Below are 17,666 nucleotides of genomic sequence, written 5' to 3' on the forward strand. Positions count from 1 at the left end.
CACAGGCACAGCAAAAAGTAAGCAAAGTGGAGGAACAGTTGATGACCTTGAGTCGATGGTGCAGGACTATCTGAATGACTCAACAGAGGTCTTCCTTAATGATGAGCCATTGCAGTATTGGCATGGCAAAAAACAATTGTGGCCACAGCTCTTCAACCTGGCTATAAACTATTTGTCTTGCCCACTCGCAAGTGTGTCTTCTGAACGTGTTTTCAGTGCTGCTGGTGGCATTGTAACTCCCAAACGGAGCTGCCTCTCGCCCAAAAATGTGGAGCGGCTGACAATGATCAAGATGAATCAGCACCTCATACCACCAGATTACAAAGTACGAGAAAGCACGCCGCATGAAGACGAGGAGGACAGCAACGTAGATGAGGGGATTTTTTCTCTGTTCGGTGCCACTGACCTCATCCAGCCTGAATTCGCAGAGTATGATGACGAAATCTTGTTCTTATTCCCTGACACCGAGCCCTGAAAATGAGACAATCAATCAAGAACTTTCTTTTTCGTCCTTATTCACTTTTATTCCTGTGTGCTTTGTGTCTCTCTTTCTTTGTTTTGCACAGTTAATTTAATTCAAACTTTAATCACCTAATCCCAAAAACAAGACCATCATCAGAACTGTCTTCACTTGTTTGCTTATTGATTTGAAGGTGCCGCAGTCTACATTCCTCAGGTTCACAAGTTCTGAAGAACATGCTCCTCTATCCTCCTCCTCCAGACTGCGATTTCCCTCCAAGCAGAGTGCTGGATTACGCCCAATGAAGAAAGACTCAGCACTTGTGGGGGTGTTGTACTTCTTTGCGGGTGAGTTGACGGATTTGGGCCCATTGCTGTGAAGCTCTAATAATGGACAAAAGTGTTTTGGACCAAATATGAGGTGGAAATTTCTTGCCGTTTTTGCTGACTTGCTTGCCTTTGAGGTGCTCTTTGGCGGGGTTCCGGGGGTTTGTGTGTAATTTTTGGTGTCTGTCGAAGCACTGCTGCGACAGTCTAATCTTGATTGCATTTGCTTTTCAGGAAATCCGTGGTGGAAAACAGGAGTTATGATGATTGATGATGATGACCTAGCTGAACAGCGCCGCATTTGGAACGAAGGCCGAGGGATATTGTAAGTATGAGATTTAGCTTTTTCGCTGTTTGGGGGTGTTGTCGGGTGGTTTTTTGTGGGTGGGTTGGCGGGTCTTGCCTGGGGCATTCCTGGGAAGGTCTAATACCGGATAGAAGTGTTTTGGACAAAATCCATAAGGAACAGCCTTTTTTTTGCCATTTCTTCAGACATCTTGCTCAATGTAGCGTTTTGGGGGGCTTCCTGCTGTTCGTGGGTGGGTTGCGGCCGGGGTCTCTGTCGAAGCACTGCTGCGACAGTCTAATCTTGATTGCATTTGCTTTTCAGGAAATCCGTGGTGGAAAACAGGAGTTATGATGATTGATGATGATGACGACCTAGCTGCACAGCGCCGCGTTTGGACCGAAGGCCGAGAGACATTGTAAGTATGAGATTTAGCTTTTTCGCTGTTTGGGGGTGTTGTGTCGGGTGTTTTTTTGCGGGTGGGTTGGCGGGTCTTGCCTGGGGCATTCCTGGGAAGGTCTAATACCGGCTAGAAGTTTGTTGGACAAAATCCATAAGGAAACACCAGTTTTGGCACTTTTTGTAAGTTAGGGTTCGTTAGGGTTAGCCCTAGCAGCAGGATTGCATGTGTTTAGGGGGGTTCTATTGCAACGCGGTTCTGTTGTTGTAGAGCACTGTTGGAGCGATGCTGGCTATGGATACTTTTGCTTGCTTGCAAGTGGTTTGAATACAATCCACGGTCTGTATTTGGGCCTACTGTTACTTTCAAAGTACGTTTTGTAACCATTTTTCTGCTAGGCATCGTTTTTGGAGATATGATTGGGGTTCTTCTACATTTTTGCGACTGGCTTTAGTAAGGGTCTTGGTGGGAGCATTGCTGGGAAGGTCAAATTTTGTTCTAAAACACAGTAGTACACCCACCTTGAGGGGAAAGATCCGCTATAATATTTTGGCCATACTTATTGATCCTTAAAAAGGTGACTCAGACAGAGCACGCAATTTCAAAAATATTGTACTGTCTATTAGGGAAATCAAAGTGTCACTTTTTGAACCACACAGCGTACATACCTTTTATTTATTTATCAGTGGTATTGTAATAGCACTTCCTGTTTTCCGTTCAATAATTACAGGCCGGGTTTCAGTCAACATCCGCCAGGCAGGCAGTGGACAGGGTGTCTCTTCTGTCAGTGGTCACCACATTGATGGACGAAGCGTCAGCTGGAATGGAGGAGTGCCGCCAATAAGAGGAATTGTTTGCTGCATGCAACTTACTTACCAATTTCAACAGGACAACTCCAACAACATACGCAATACAGATACAGTATCCATTGTTGTCTTTTATTCTATGAGTGTGACTGCATGTGCTTACCTTTAGTTTGTAACCAAAGATTGTCTGTATCTTCAATTAATGTTTGTCCATGCTCTGCTTTTTTTTTCTTCTCTCAACAAAACCTACCCAAAAAGAAACCCCCATTCCCATCCATTTTACAAACCCTAACCCTCTTCCCCCGGGCTGTGTTGTTTTGCTTGATGTCTGACTAAAATGACATCAATAATTCCACACACTTGCTGGGGAGGATAAGGTCATAGCAGCAACAGGCTGGTGAAGGAATACGAGGATATCTTCTAGACTTACTCAGCTTCAGTACTATATCTTCTAGTAGTAGTAGCCAATGTCAAATAAATTCAACGCAAGTACTAGTTATACTTGCAAGCAAATACTTTACCATTTGTTAGGCTACATTATGGCACTGTTCTAGTGTACTGTCACCTGCTATTTTCTCGATCGTACCGTAACCGTTGTAATGCTACAGTAAGGAGGACAAACAAGGTTTCGTTTTCTTTTTTTCCATAGGCATGCAACTGCCACTGTGTCACACCACTAGTACCACCGCAATGAGGAAATGTCACCCGCCCAGGATTGACAACGTTAATCCCCATTTCACCTGGAGCCAGCCCTGGGCCTAGCCCTAATTTCTAACACAAATTACAGGTAAGATAAGCGTTTGGTGGGAGGTAGTATAATGGAGTATTATTTCGGAGTAGACAAGAGATTGACGGTTGTACTACTAAAGTCCTACGACTGTTCAGGAAAACAAAGTTACTGTTACACCCCCGCCCCCCACCCACCAGACTGAAAAGCAGTAAAAAACAGGTATGGTCAGATAAAGTTGAAAAATATATTTATTTAGCCCTAACAAAATAATCTCCCTCACCCACCCTAACCCCAACGATTGTCTCTGAAACGTCCCAAAACGATCCCAACTCCCAAATCCCACCCCCCAAAAGTCTATAAAAAAAGGGCAAGGGACACTCCACTACTGGAGGGTGCTGGTGCTGGTGCATGATGCGGCATGGGCATCATACTCCTTGCGGAGGGTGGCAAGCTCGGAGCGGAGGCCCTTAACCAAGTTCTTATACCTCAGGACCTCCTGCTCCAGGTTGGACATGCGGACTCGTAGGCGGCGTTGGCGTTCCTTGCAGCTCCTGTGGGGGGCAGCTGGTATTTCGGTTGCTTGGCGGTGGCGGTCGTCTTTCTTAGCCCGGCTCGGTCCCGCTGGCTTAGTCACGGAGGAGGATGCAGTGGTCACAGTCGAGGATGTTGCCCCGCTCGACTGCGTGTCCTCCTCCTCCTCCAGGGCCACCAGCCGCCGATACTCGGCGACTGTGGCCTCCAGCCTCCGTTGCCGGGCCAATCTAGCCTGCTCCCTCCTTGTTGTTGATTTGGAAGGAGCAACTATATGAAGAAAGAAAGACATAGTCTGTAACCAATGCTCCTTATTAATAACACAAAGTGATTGAGCCGAAAGTTGGGTCACAGAGTACAAGTAGCAAATTGAAAGCACAGTACATAACTATTGAGGACAGTATCTATGTAACCTCCCACTTCTGCATCCTTGCTCTAACAGTAGTGGTAGTTTAATGAACTAATTCTACGACCACTATGGACTTCCATTACAGTCGACAATGACAGTACACCAGTCTTATTTTTCTTCTTCTCTCTTGTTTAGGGAAATGGGTACGTTATCTTATGCAAGCCGGCAGAATGACATGGACACAGCACAGTGAAGTTGCACCCGAGAAAAAAAGTTGCACACCATGATGAGTGAGACAGACTTGCGTTACTGTACCGGTCCAGTACATGCAGGTGGTGAAGCTATTACTTTTCTATTACGGGTGGCACTGAGAATACTCTGTTACAAGGGCTACTGCTTAATTAATTTACCTTTCACCCTACAGTGCAAATGAGTACTAGAAAAGGAAACTGAAGAAGCTAACTAATTTGATTATCTATCACTTCACATGGGACGTATTTAATGACAGATGAGATGACTTTAGGTGCTTTGCTTAATATTGAGTGAACAGTGATACACCCACACATGAATGACGTACTACAAGTAAACTAAAGTTATTAAGAGAGGTACGGAGTGTCCACCGTAATAACCAGATATATGCTGTGAATGCAAACGAAATACAAAGTACTGCTACTATTCATGGTAGTATTGGACACATTTACAATTTCTTTTCCTTGCCTTCCCTGCACTGGGACGGACGTGCGGGTGCGGTGGTACATGCTCTTCAAGGTAACACTTACTTCACCTGGCGACCATCTACTCTCTCTAGATACACATGTGCTATCTAAGAGTCAGAGAATACCATGCTCCAGGCATCCATTCAGTCAAAGTATACGCACACATACAGTTTCTGTTTCACCCACCCAGGCTGCTGTCCTTCCACCCATCCTTGCTTCATCATTGACCCAGCCATGCACCATACCATATTCTTTCCTTCCCAGCCACCTCTGGGTCCAAGCAAACACATATCGTTCTTCTTTGCCAGCCATCATACAAGTTCGCGTCCCACTTACTTACACCCTTCTTTCGCTTTTCGTTCATCCCATCCATCACGTTCGTCTAAGAACTTATTGGGATTCTTCTCACCAAAAACTTCACAGCTAAGTCGAAGTACATTTCGAGGAGGCTACTACCTGGTTGATTTGTAATTGTAATACACCCGTGCAGAAAGCACACTATGCAGTCTTCAATCTCAATAAGTAAGGAATATATAGCTTACCTGTTTCCGCCACCACCGTTTGATCCCCCACAGGAACGGCCGCCAGCTCTTCTACCGCCGCCTCCTCCCCAGAGGCCTCCGAGTCCTGGTCCAACACAGCCACCTCCGCGCTGGCCCCGTCACCAGATGTTACACCTACAAAGTACATTTAAGAATGTTAGAATACACCACTCACTACTATATAATATTTGGTCTAGGAGAAATGTTAAAAAAACAGAATACAATGTAATAACTTGTGACTGTCTACTCCATAGTAAAAATGTCCCATTTTCCAGGGAAGGCTGTTGTCTTGCTGCACTTTTATGCACAACTGATGAATGCTTGCTTTTGATTTTTAACACGCACCACTTTTTCTCCTAACAGACAGAAGCTTGACTCCTGAGTCCTAAGAACACGACCAGGATCAAGTTCAAACTAGGTGAGAGTTCGGCTCGACCACAAGAAATGTGTCCAATTAATCGTCAGCACTAACCACTTTTCCGTTTACAGTTAAATAGTTTTATGACAAAGTAGATTTTAATAAATGTGTTTACTTTTAATAAAGCTTTTAAACTTAAATAGACTCTGTGGTTTTTGTTCCTCTAGACTAGAGTGGATGAGCTAAAGGTTTTGGAATTTTTGCAAGCATGAGTGCCTCTGACACTTCTTGACTGTGCTGTGACTCCGTACTACTCTCTTGTCCTGCGTACGATAATCTAGAGATCATTGGGGATCTATAATCGGTGACTTCGGGAGCTGAATGACTCTGCCACACTATCTAGTCAGTAAGGAGACAGTGCATAGAGGTATTGCTGAATATAATGGGAGTCCAATGGAATTGCCAAATGTCCAATCTTAGTTAGCTACACAGACAGACTAATAAGAATAGTCTAGTAATACCACAGGGAGTCATATTCGAGGCAGGATAAGAATTTATATCCAGTCTACAAGAAGATCAAAGACGATTTAGAAAAAATCGAATGAGGAACGCTAGGAAAAAATAGGTACTGTTTATTAAAATGTAAACTTACTGGGGCCAGCAAAGGAGCCCTCGCCTGCCCGATCCTGGCCTGCATCCTCAGCACCCTCCTCCTGTGTCCTCTTGCCCTTGGGGGGAGCTGATGTACAACATGAAAGAAAGAAAAACCAGAAAACATGGATGAGATTTTTCAACCAAATCAAACATTTCAAAAGAACAATAACAACATATTTTAGAAAAATAGCAAATAGATAGACAACTATTCCACGGGATCTATCTCATGTGGTATACTACGTTATTCGTATTGCCTGATTTGCGGAACGTTGACTTAGAAAGTTCCTATGTAACTCAATAAACAGACTACTAAAGAGGTTTGCCTAGGCCTGGCACTGCAGGCAGCAGTGCGCAACACGTGACAGACAAAGTCCATCCTGCTTGCAGATCAGTGAATACTCAAACTATCAATCCACCCGCCACCACCGCCACTATTTCTTCTTATAGCCATGTGACTGTCTAAAGGAAGGACTGGACTTCAGTCTGTTGGGGCTGATTTAGAAGTCCCTTGCGGAAGTTGCGGCTGATTTTCCTCCATTGTTGCGTGCCTTTTCTGACGCAGCGGCAGAACAAAAGACTCGCCATGGTGTTGGTGCGGCGTATATATTAAAAAAAAAAACACATATGGGCATATGGGCGATGCATCACGTTGTAAAGCCCTGCGCCATCAGGGGAAGTTCCGGCGCAAGGGAGGGCGTACCTGCGCAGGAACGAATCCTAAAAGTGGCTGAGGGAAATCTACAAGATGTCAATCAGTCACTTTTAGGACAATGATGCATGACTCAAACCCTGCGCGCTTGAAGCCGACGTACGGCTTGATGCAGCATTGGGGAGATAGGGTACCCCAGAGCATTGCTGGAGCTGCGCCATCGTTGGCACGCAACTCCAGCAATGCGCTGCCTTTACGGCACAGATGCGTAAGGCTTCTGTGACGTTTTGGGCCAATGGGTGGTGGTGGCATGGCACACAATTACTGCCGCATCCCTGCTACTTTGCAGGGATGCGCCGGTAATTGAAAATATGACCCTTACTGTCTAGCATTACGCAGTTCTTTTCTTTACAGTACACTCATACATAATTTCTCAGGCCAATGAAATGCTTCTGAACACAACATACAAAACAAAGAAGCATAGTAGCAAGCAAGGCTACTGAGAAGGAGAGCAGTGCACCTGAAATGCATAGAAGATTTTGAAATATAATTTACCTCAATGTAATCGGCAGCATTATTGCTCTTGGTAAAGAACAAAGATTTGCAAATAACAGAGCAGGATAAAACAGAGTAGTAAATGTACTACTACTACTACTCACCAAGCCCGGGGACCTCTACGCCGAGCGCGTCCAGCAAGTCCCGCTCCCGGTCCATGACATCGGTCCAGCGGTGGGTGGCCTGGTTATATGTGCGCCGGACCCCAGAGATCTTGTACATGGCCCGGCACACCTTCTCCCACCGCTTGCGACGCTCCCGGATGCCATAGCCGGTCGCGATCTTGCCGCCTCCCAGGATCGTCTTGGGGAGGCGGCGCTGGACGTGGAAGATCAGTGCCGCCACTTCCTCCGCGCTGAAGATCTCCCTCGGGACCACTTGCTCCCCCCTTAAACGCCCGCACGGGAGCCGGGCACGGGGTGCGGGACCCTTCCCCTTCTCAGGGTGCTTCCCGGCTCCCTTTACCATGGTCTGGGCAGAAATAAACTTAAATGATAAAGAAGAAATAGAATAGTGAAGAAGAAAAGAAAAGAGTTTAAAAAAGTAGTTTAAAAGTAACTAAAAGCTGCAGAAAACACAAAAATATAGAGCTAGAAAAATAGAGGGATAGATAATAAGTAAAATTAGATCAAAAAAACTTCAAACAAGCAAAGGATGGCAGAGATTGAGAGAGGATAGAGAAAGCATGCCCAGAACCATAGCAATGAATGAGAAACAAGATGGCCGCGCCCGTTCACGACCGCGTGGGTAAGTTCGCGCGAGATTTTCCTTGCGAGTACGCGCGAAATTGTACTAGCGAGCAGCACACTTTGCGAGATTACACATAGCGGGCGGAAACGGAATTACGTCACGCCAACAAGATGGCCGCGCCCGTGTACGACCGATAGGGTAACTTGGCAAACGTATAGCTAGAAGCGCCTCGCGAACACGCGCAAGATCACGCGAACATACACGTCGCAACAAAAACAATTTTGTATTCGCACGTATTCGCGGCTTCCGAAATCGATCTCGCACGGATTCGCGCCCCAAAAAACGCGCGAAATTGCAGAAAAAACGATTTTAGCTAAACTGAAAGCAATGAGCAGGTGCAAAAGTTCAAACTTAACATTAGTAACATTCAAGGTAGTGCTTCCTGATGGGCCCCTCCAGAGTTTGCAACTATTCTATGACCCTGCTATGACCCAAACAGCAGGCTCATAGAATAGCACCATAAAGGTCCTGTGAAAAAAAAATTTCACTGCAACAAAAAGCAAATTACAGATAAGGAAGGAAGCAGGTGCCAGCCAGACTGGAACTTTCAAAATTACTGACACATTAATGAAACACAAATTAATTGATGGCAGTTGAAGAAGGGCAGGTGTGCTTGCTTTTTTCAACCACCATAATCTACAGTGATAAATAAACCTAATAGGTGCCAGTGAGGATGTACTAGAGGGTGGCATGGGTGTCCCAGAGGGTGGCAGTGGTGAAACAGAGGGTGCTGTGAACCTGTGATGATAAACCAGACGTAGAAACAACATAGTCGCGGCCGTTGCGAGCCGAAAAGTAAGTTCGCAATTGCGAACTTGTCCCAAAATCGGCGCGAACACGCGCCAACACAAAAAACGGAAAAATCCGCAAATCCGCTAGAGTTCGCGGATCTTCGCGGATTGCGAATCCGTAAATACGCAAGTTCGCGGATTGCCAATCCGCAAAATCCGCCCATGCTTAGAAGCTACCTACCTCTGTAGCTGAAGGCGTGACATACCATCACCTGCCCCTGACATATGGAATCTCCTGTAGCATTTTAGCCAGCTTATTTTACAAAAGAGGACCGTTACAGTACTATTACTCTAACAATGACGTGATCTTTTCTGAACTTCCTATTCGTGGGAACTTGAATCCTGTACATACCAAAAGTGACGTTACTCGCTATATGGGCGAATACTTTCTGACTATAGGTAATATCGACATAGGTGACGCACACAGAGATAACTTGACTTGTTCTTTGCGTGAGCAGGAAAAGATGTTCCTGAACATGGCAGAGAAAAGGAGAATTAAAATACAAAGAAAGGCAGATGACGAAAGACAGATAAGACCAAGATGGGCAGAGAACATGGAAGGCACCTCAACTGGTGGGGCGAGTCCTGCTCTGTTGCTGGATTTTGAAAAGAAAGGCAAGCTATGTCTTCACCGCGAGAAGACTAGCTATTATAATAACATTTTCATTGGTTCCAGTGAATGCGAACATAATTACAAGGTAATTGGAGGTTGGGGTTTCAAAAATGGGTCAGAGCCTGTGTTTCCTGGAATTTATTATATTTGTGGGGACAAGGCTTATTTCAAATTGCCGGATCACTGGTATGGAAGCTGCTATTTTGGCACTGTCTTCCCGAAAATATACCATGTGAATGGAGTTGCTGGAAGCAGTGAAAATACTAATGGCTTAGTGCGTAGTAAAAGAGAAAGTGTAGGTGAAATAATGGGTAGTATTTTCAGTGCACTGATACCTGGAGTGGGAGTGGTTCTGAACACTCACAGAATTTGCAAATTGTCCACTATAGTGGATGTGTTGTCTACTGACACAGCTCATGGATTTCTGCTGGTCAATACCGAAATGGTTGCGATCAGATCAATGGTTTTGCAGAACAGACTTGCTCTTGACACCTTATTAGCAAAAGAGGGCGGAGTCTGCCGGATGTTGAAGGCGCAACATTGTTGCACTTATATTCCGGACAAAAGTGTACAGCTCAAAAGATACGTGAAAAACATTACTAATTTGGAAAGGGAACTCAAACCACTCGAGGTTGACAGTGCCTGGAAGAGACTGGTAGATGGTCTCTCAAATGTAGGTCATTGGCTTGCTAGCTTAGGTAAAAGCTTATTGTTTAAGGTACTGATGCCAATTGGAATTACAGGTCTTATCCTATTCTTCATATTTGTCTGTTGCAAATGCCGTAAGCACACCAGAAAGCATCAAGTGAATGCGAGAGGAGTGAAACGAAGTGTGGATGAGCTTGAATTGGAGGAGATAAATAATCAGATCTACAAAAGGGTGAAGAATTCTCACCCTACCAAAAATGAGAAAGAGAAGTTGAACAGATTGTTGGAAGAGATAGAGCTGTATAAAGTGTGAGAAGTTGGCATCTGGTTCCATTTTATTTTTGTGATGATAGTAAATATCATCAAAGAGGGGATTTATGAAGCAAAGCTTCGCATTTGCGACTTGCTTTTGTCATGAACCTCGTTCATGTGTAACCAAGTAATAATTTGTACGTCTTACTAACGTTTATTTCATGTTTAAACGAGGTAAATGAAGCTTGCATATGTGTATTTCTAATACGATTAATTCGAGTACGTAAAATGGCCGCTGCTTTGAAATAGCTTCTGCGCATGCGTCAGTCACACTCAGGTGTCCTGACGCGTTTGCAGGTTTGGAGGGAAATAGTTGCGCATGCGTAATACATAGCTTTGGCAGTAACGTGGTACTGCTCGTGCCATTGCTCTTGTGCCTGTGTATATGTAGCTAACATTTTGACTGCAAAAGTATATTTCTTAGTGATAAGTTGAAAGTACAAAACCTATGATGTGTTTTCATAACGTTATTTCTATGTATTAATTTGTTCTCGCTTACTTTTCATGTACCGCGGGAAATGGGGGTCTGACTGAGCCGAAAGCCATCTTGGAGGTCCTTACTGCGCAGGACCGTCCGCCTGGGGAGAAGTCAACCTTGGCTGGTGGAACTCACCCAGCTGGCAGGGATGGGCAAGATGCTCCTGAGAAACTGACCTGCGAACTCAGCAGGACGGAGTCATGTGTCCCCATTCTGAAACAATGTAAACTTGTCATTGTATTTCCCTGGACTTTCTCATGAGAACCCCAATCTCGCCAGGCGGTACCCAGAGATGCAAAGTAGGCATCCAAATAGTGTGTTCTGATTGGTGTGTTACCCAAATCCTACCTTAGGACCAATCCAAATTGAGGGATTCTGACACTTTGCAACATTGGGGGGTGGTACACCGTCCCCAAACTGTATATCTACCCTGGGTTCACCTAGGGAAGTTGTCCGACTTGTCTGGTTTAGCTGACCTGTCACTGACCCATCGCACTCAATAGGTGACTGAAGATACAGAGAGCTGCGGAGCACTCTGTCCGAAATTGACCATAGACTAAGGTTCTACTGAACCTTAAAGTGCTGGCGAAGCACTTTGCTGGGAGTTCGCTGACCCAATCGGGGTCTTGATCGATAGCTGCAGAGAGGGTGGAGCGCAGGCGTTGCTTCCGAACTGCGGGTGCTGGTCCTGTCCTGAGGGTTTCCTGTCCTGTCCTGAGGTCCTGTCCTGATTCCTAATCTGAGGGTTTCCTGTCCTATCCTGGGTGTCCATTCTGCACCTGCTGTCCATTGAGGGGTATCCTTCCTTGAGGGTTTCCCGTCCTTAACTGACCCGTGGCCAGGGTTTGGTTTCCACACCAGTCTAGGTAAATATCGCTCTAAATTCTTTAAACTTGCACCTTTCTATGTTTCTGTCTTTTGCTTCAATAAAGACACACCTTTGCATATGTTGATTTTTTTCATGCTTTTGCCGCAATCATTTGAAACGTAAAGACATTGCATATTTTCATAACGTGTTCCCATGTTCCCCTACCTGTTAGAAATCATATTTTGCATTGCAGTTTGTCATTTTCTGATATGGTCTAGAACGGCCTTACTTAAACTGTCCAAAGAACTTTTGCCCTAAATGCATAGCGTTTCCTGTTGCATCTCATATTAGCATTTCCATGATTACCCTGACTTTATTTCTCTATAGTTATGTACTTTTCATTATCTTGATTATCGATTGTCTTATTCTTGTGAATCTGATGCTTACTGAGAACGAACTTTAGATAAAGATTTTAAAACTTCCAGTTGTCCGTGGTCATTTTACAAAAGTATTGAATGTCATTTTGAATTGTATTTTGCTGCCTTTCCTTTACAGCTAGCTCCCTGATCCATTGTGGTCATAGGTACCCGTGTCGGTGGATGGTAAGTCGGGTACGCTGAGGAATAACAGTAGGGAATTCACACAAATTGGTAGCAGCCCGTGAAGTCACCCGGTCAATGTATATGGTGAATTGAAATATATGGGCCCGAAGCCGGAAGCGGCGAAATTATTGGTTGGGTGACCTTGCGCGCTCTATCACTTGTTAGGGGAAACATTGTTTATTACGAAGCCGGAATCACGCTGTGCCTTTACAATGCCGACAATAGAACAAATGCTTCGTTACCATGCATTTGTTTAGCATGCAAGTTCTTACAACGTCTTGTTTTAGGGGGAAAGTGGTGGAGTGATTTTGAATTTTAAGTCCAACACCTTCCCTACTGTTGTGCAGACTGGAGTTGGAATAGTAAATGATACTATTTCAAAGTCCAGCACCTCCCTAAAGCAGGTCATTTTAACGACTTGTATAATAAAGGAAGTAAGATGTCAAGTTTGTCAAGTCTGTTTTTAGTTCAGGCCTGTCTGGATAGAAGTTGGTCATGGTGTAACACTGTAAGATCCAAGCTCCTGTTCTTTGTGAAACTACAGCTGGGATGTTTGCCTCCACCCTCCCTTCAGCCGCTGACACAGGCACATTGTGGACATGCACCGAACTCTGTAACTCAATCACTGCAGACACAAAACACTTTCAGTTGGTGTTTTGTGTGATAAAAGAAGACGCCCAAATTGCAAAGGAGCTCACAGTGTGATTTAAAAGGGATTACTCTAGGAACAATATGTGATTTCGCTCAAGTCCATCGCTTTGTTATAGGAACAAACACTAGCGGAGCCGCGGATGCAGTATCCCAACGTCTTCTGTTTCTGATCCATGTGCGCATGCAGAGGCGAAGACTGTGGTGTCAGAATCTGAGATTTCCCATCCAAAGCTTTGGTATACCCAATTTAAAGCAGATGGCAGGAACATGATGAGGAGTGGTGGTGGTGGGGTGGAGATGGGGTGGATATGGAGGCTGAGACCCCGGGACCCCATTTGAGTGAATATACTTACATCCTGGTTATACACGGAGGCCTCGAGACACCTCCTGGGGGAGGTGGATTCCATGGAGGAGAATCCATTTCTTATTCAGGGCCAGTCTGGCCGTAGTGGGCACCTGGCGTTTCCCAGGTGGGCCACCAGGGTGGGGGCCGGTTTTTGACCCCTGGCTGCCATTTTTGTTACCGGGGCCGGCAATATCAGCCCCCTGTAACAAAATCGGCCGAAACTGGCCCTAGCAACCAGCTTGGCCACACCTCCACTGCCAAACACTGGGCCTGGCCGAGCAGTTTGCCAGGGCCGGTTTCGGTTCTTTGCAGTACCAACGAATCTCAGTTCTTGTAATACCTATAATAGGCAGTTGGTGGCGCCCCAGTGACGTATGCCGAATTGTTAGTAGGAACCGTTGCGGCTTTGCCTGAGACATAATGGGGTCAATTAAGCAATGTATACATCCGGATATGCCCTTGGTCGCGTAGTATGGACCTCATTAGCTTGCCAGCAGACAGCTACAGCTGTCTAGTCCGATGCTAAAAATGACTCAGACGCAAGCAGGCTCAGCTTAGAGCCCCCAGAACTCGAGGATAAATTTCATATTTTGTGGAGGACATTCCAAAAACACCCCCTGACGCTTTGGCTCATGCATACGAAATGTGTATTTAAAGGGCTCCATAAATCATGGCCAACTGGGTGCTCAGGTCATTAGCTAGCGACCTGTTTCTTTTTGTACATTTCTGTGTCCTGGTTCCCTCCCTCTCTTTGAATAAGAGATTCCTCACGCTAGGGGGGCTCCACATTCGGATAATGGTCTCTTCTCTCTGATTTTGAGACCAGCTCTCACAAAGGGCCCCTTTCCTCTTTCTTTTCCGCTCTTTAATGTCGCTACCCCTTTCACTGATGGTGAACCTGACACCTTTCTTTCTCTTGCTTTTTCTCACTCCTTCTCTCTCCCTCTGATCCACATACCTTTCCCTCCCACTCACCTTTTCTTCCTCTCTCTCTCTTCTCTGTGTAAAGGGGGACCCTCTCTCTCTATGAAGTTGGGGCACCCAGCTTTTTGTAATTCGAGATCCTTTCTCTCTGATGAACTGTGAGTTCTGGAGCTCAATATTAAGAAGATAATTAGTTTAGTTGTTTCTTGGGATAATTAGTGGGGGGGGGGGTGAAATTGTAAAGTTGTTTCTTCTTACAATTTTTCTTGCAAAAACTATGAACAATACACGAAGAACCATTTATGAAGCTTGTCTCAAAGGGTCTTCAGATGCAAATTGTGTCTCACGAGTTCCTTTAATATCTCATATTCCCATTTTAATAGGGGAGTTTAATTTCCCGGACTGCCCCATCACGTGTCGAGCCACACTTGAGCACAAGGAACTTGAGATAGGCACTCACAAACCCATGGCAGCTAACACGTATGGGGCTGCTTAAAGGTTTCAAGGAGCAGACGCATCGTCATGAGACAGAAAGTAATGTTGGCCCAAATGTACTCATTTTTGATGCAGACCCGATGCAAAAAGTAGTTTGGGATTTACAGAGCCACGCAAAGTACAAATGTCATGTCTTAGAAAAAAAAAAGGTAATGCAAGCGTTACCCAAATCAATGGTACTCATTTTTTGACCTCAGATGGATGAAAGGCAGAGTGGACCCACGGGGATTAGAACCTGTGACCATGAGGTCGAGCACAGGCCCCTACAGTGGATGCATTAGTCCACTGCTCCACCAGACCCGGCTTCTGTTACATGTTGTCATCTTAGGTTTACTTGGGTTAAGCATGGGTGCATCCATGCATGTATTTTGAGCAAGCCTATAGATACAATGACTTGTAAACATGGGTTTGAGCCAGAATGGAGCACATACCTGAGACTGGTATAAGCGCCCTTGCAACATGGGGTGTCTGCATTGGCAAGTGGTCCAGAAGTACGAGAGAACAGAGCTGCTCCATATATTTGTAAATATGCAGTTTTGCTCCATCACTTTCATGCAATGCAGTGCAGCATCTTCTCTTGCTGTGCTGTGTTGCTTGATACATTAGTAAATATGCCCCTTTATTATATTTTGAGCATGTGCAATTGGAAAAGGTTATTTACTGAACGAATGCCAGAGCAAGGGGGTGAGCACTACTAAGGTGTGGAGGAAGAAAAGTGTGAAAGTCTGAAAACTACTTGAATGCCAATATTCAATTACTTGGCAAAACTACTCTCACAGAATTAACATTTTGCACACTCCTTCTAATTTGGGGGAGCTAACCATTTAGCTTCTCGGATGCATGAAGATATTTGAAGTTGCATTCTTTACTTGAGGGCACATAACCTTCCTAGATAATCCTTTACGACCCCAAAGTTTCAAATTACATTTTAGGAAAATGATTGAATCTTTGAATGTGATATCCCTTACCGACACTCAATCTCCCCCTTCCTGAAGAAGCTTCACTGGCTCTCAGTGGCTAAACGTATCCAATTTAAAGCAATGATCTTTGTCTTCAGAGCACTACGGAATACGGGACCGACCTATCCGAGAGTTCGACTCAGGCAGGCCCAATCTAATCGCGCTCTAAGATCCAACCACCTATGACTCCTCATCCCCCCCTGCTTTTGTCGCATCATAATGGGCGGCAGAGCCTTTCCGGTAGTTGCTGCTAAAATCTGGTATAGCCTACCCTTGGTTTTACGACTGACTAACTCAGAATCCACTTTCCGCCGAGACCTCAAGACGTGGCTCTTCTCCAGCGATTAATTCCACTGAGTCTACTCACTCCTTTGCCGTCCAAGCGCCGGGACACCCCCGTTGGGGGTAGCTGCGCGCTATATAGGCTCCGAAATAAAATAAAAATAAATGGTTGCACAAGCCTTTGCTGGAAAGGTTCACAGCAGGTGAGTGCCGCCTGCAGTGTCAGGTCCAAACAGTTTATAACGGTCTGTAAGCCTCATAAATATATGTGATGTGGCCGATTCATTAAAGTCTTACAGAAGGACTCTTTTAAGTACTCTTCCATGCCTTTATATATTGGTCCTAAAATGTCCAGCTCTCTATTATTAAAAGTGCAAAGGCGCCGCGGTCCTTTCTATTTGTACTAATTGCATATGAATATGTTATGTTATGTTATGTTATGTTATGTTATTTTTACTTATACCGCGCACAGCTGCCCCAGCAAAGGGGCGTCCTGGCGCTTTGACAAGACAAACACAACACAACACCGAAGAAAATCAGGAAGGCCATAGAACACAGCACGAAGGCTAAACAAATAAAATGGTCTTGATGGCCCGTCTAAACTGAAGAAGATCATCAATAGCCCGGATATGCAAAGGAAGAGAATTCCACCAATTTGCCGCTAGTACTCGAAAAGAGCGACCACCAGCTCTACTTAGTCTGAAACGCGGAACCACTGCCAGATTCTGACCCAAGGATCTGAGGGTTCGCGGAGGAACATACGGTGTCAGCAAATTCTCCAAAATTTGGGGAGACGTACCCTTGAGGATTTTAAACGCAAGGCAGAGAACCTTGAATTTGATCCTCTGGTGTACGGGAAGCCAATGGAGAGAATGCAAAGATTTAGAAACCGAGCATCGCCTTGGCAGACCTATCACCACTCTGGCTGCAGCATTTTGAACTCGCTGCAGCCGGGAGAGTTCTGACTGATTGATCCCAGCCAGTAGTGAGCTGGCATAGTCCAGCCGAGACAGCACTGATGCTTGAACCACCAGTTGCCTGGTGGAGGCATCAAAAAATTTAAGGATAGGTCTGAGTCCTCTAATAATGCCATAGCAAGAAGCCGCCACCTTCTTGGTATGACAGATGAAACCGAGGGACGGGTCAAGCCAAACCCCCATATTTTTTATCTCCGATGCTGGGGAGGGAGTCACACCTAGTTCAGAAGGCCACCACTTGTCACCCCACAGTGCCACCTGCTTGCTGACTACCATAATCTCAGTCTTCTTGGTATTTAACTGGAGACAGTTGGAATTCATCCAGTTAGCCACTGCCCGTAAGCCGTCACAGAATCTGGGAGCCTCCATGTCTGAGTCCCCACTCAGCATGAGCGCCAGCTGCGTGTCATCTGCATATGAGACCATTGTCAGGCCCCATTGCTTGACGACCGCAGCCAGCGGCCTCACATAAAGATTAAATAGAGTGGGACTCAACGATGAACCCTGTGGGACCCCCAGATCTAGCGGATAGGATTTAGACTTACCGGGCGGAATCGCAACCTGGAATGACCTATCAGCAAGAAAAGATCGAAACCAGCATAGGGCGGAGCTGAGATCTAATAACAATAGTGCCGCCGTCCGACCCGCATCAAGCACAGAACGCAGAT

The sequence above is a fragment of the Lissotriton helveticus genome, chromosome 5_1, assembly GCF_964261635.1.
Source record: "Lissotriton helveticus chromosome 5_1, aLisHel1.1, whole genome shotgun sequence".
Lineage (NCBI taxonomy): Eukaryota > Metazoa > Chordata > Amphibia > Caudata > Salamandridae > Lissotriton > Lissotriton helveticus.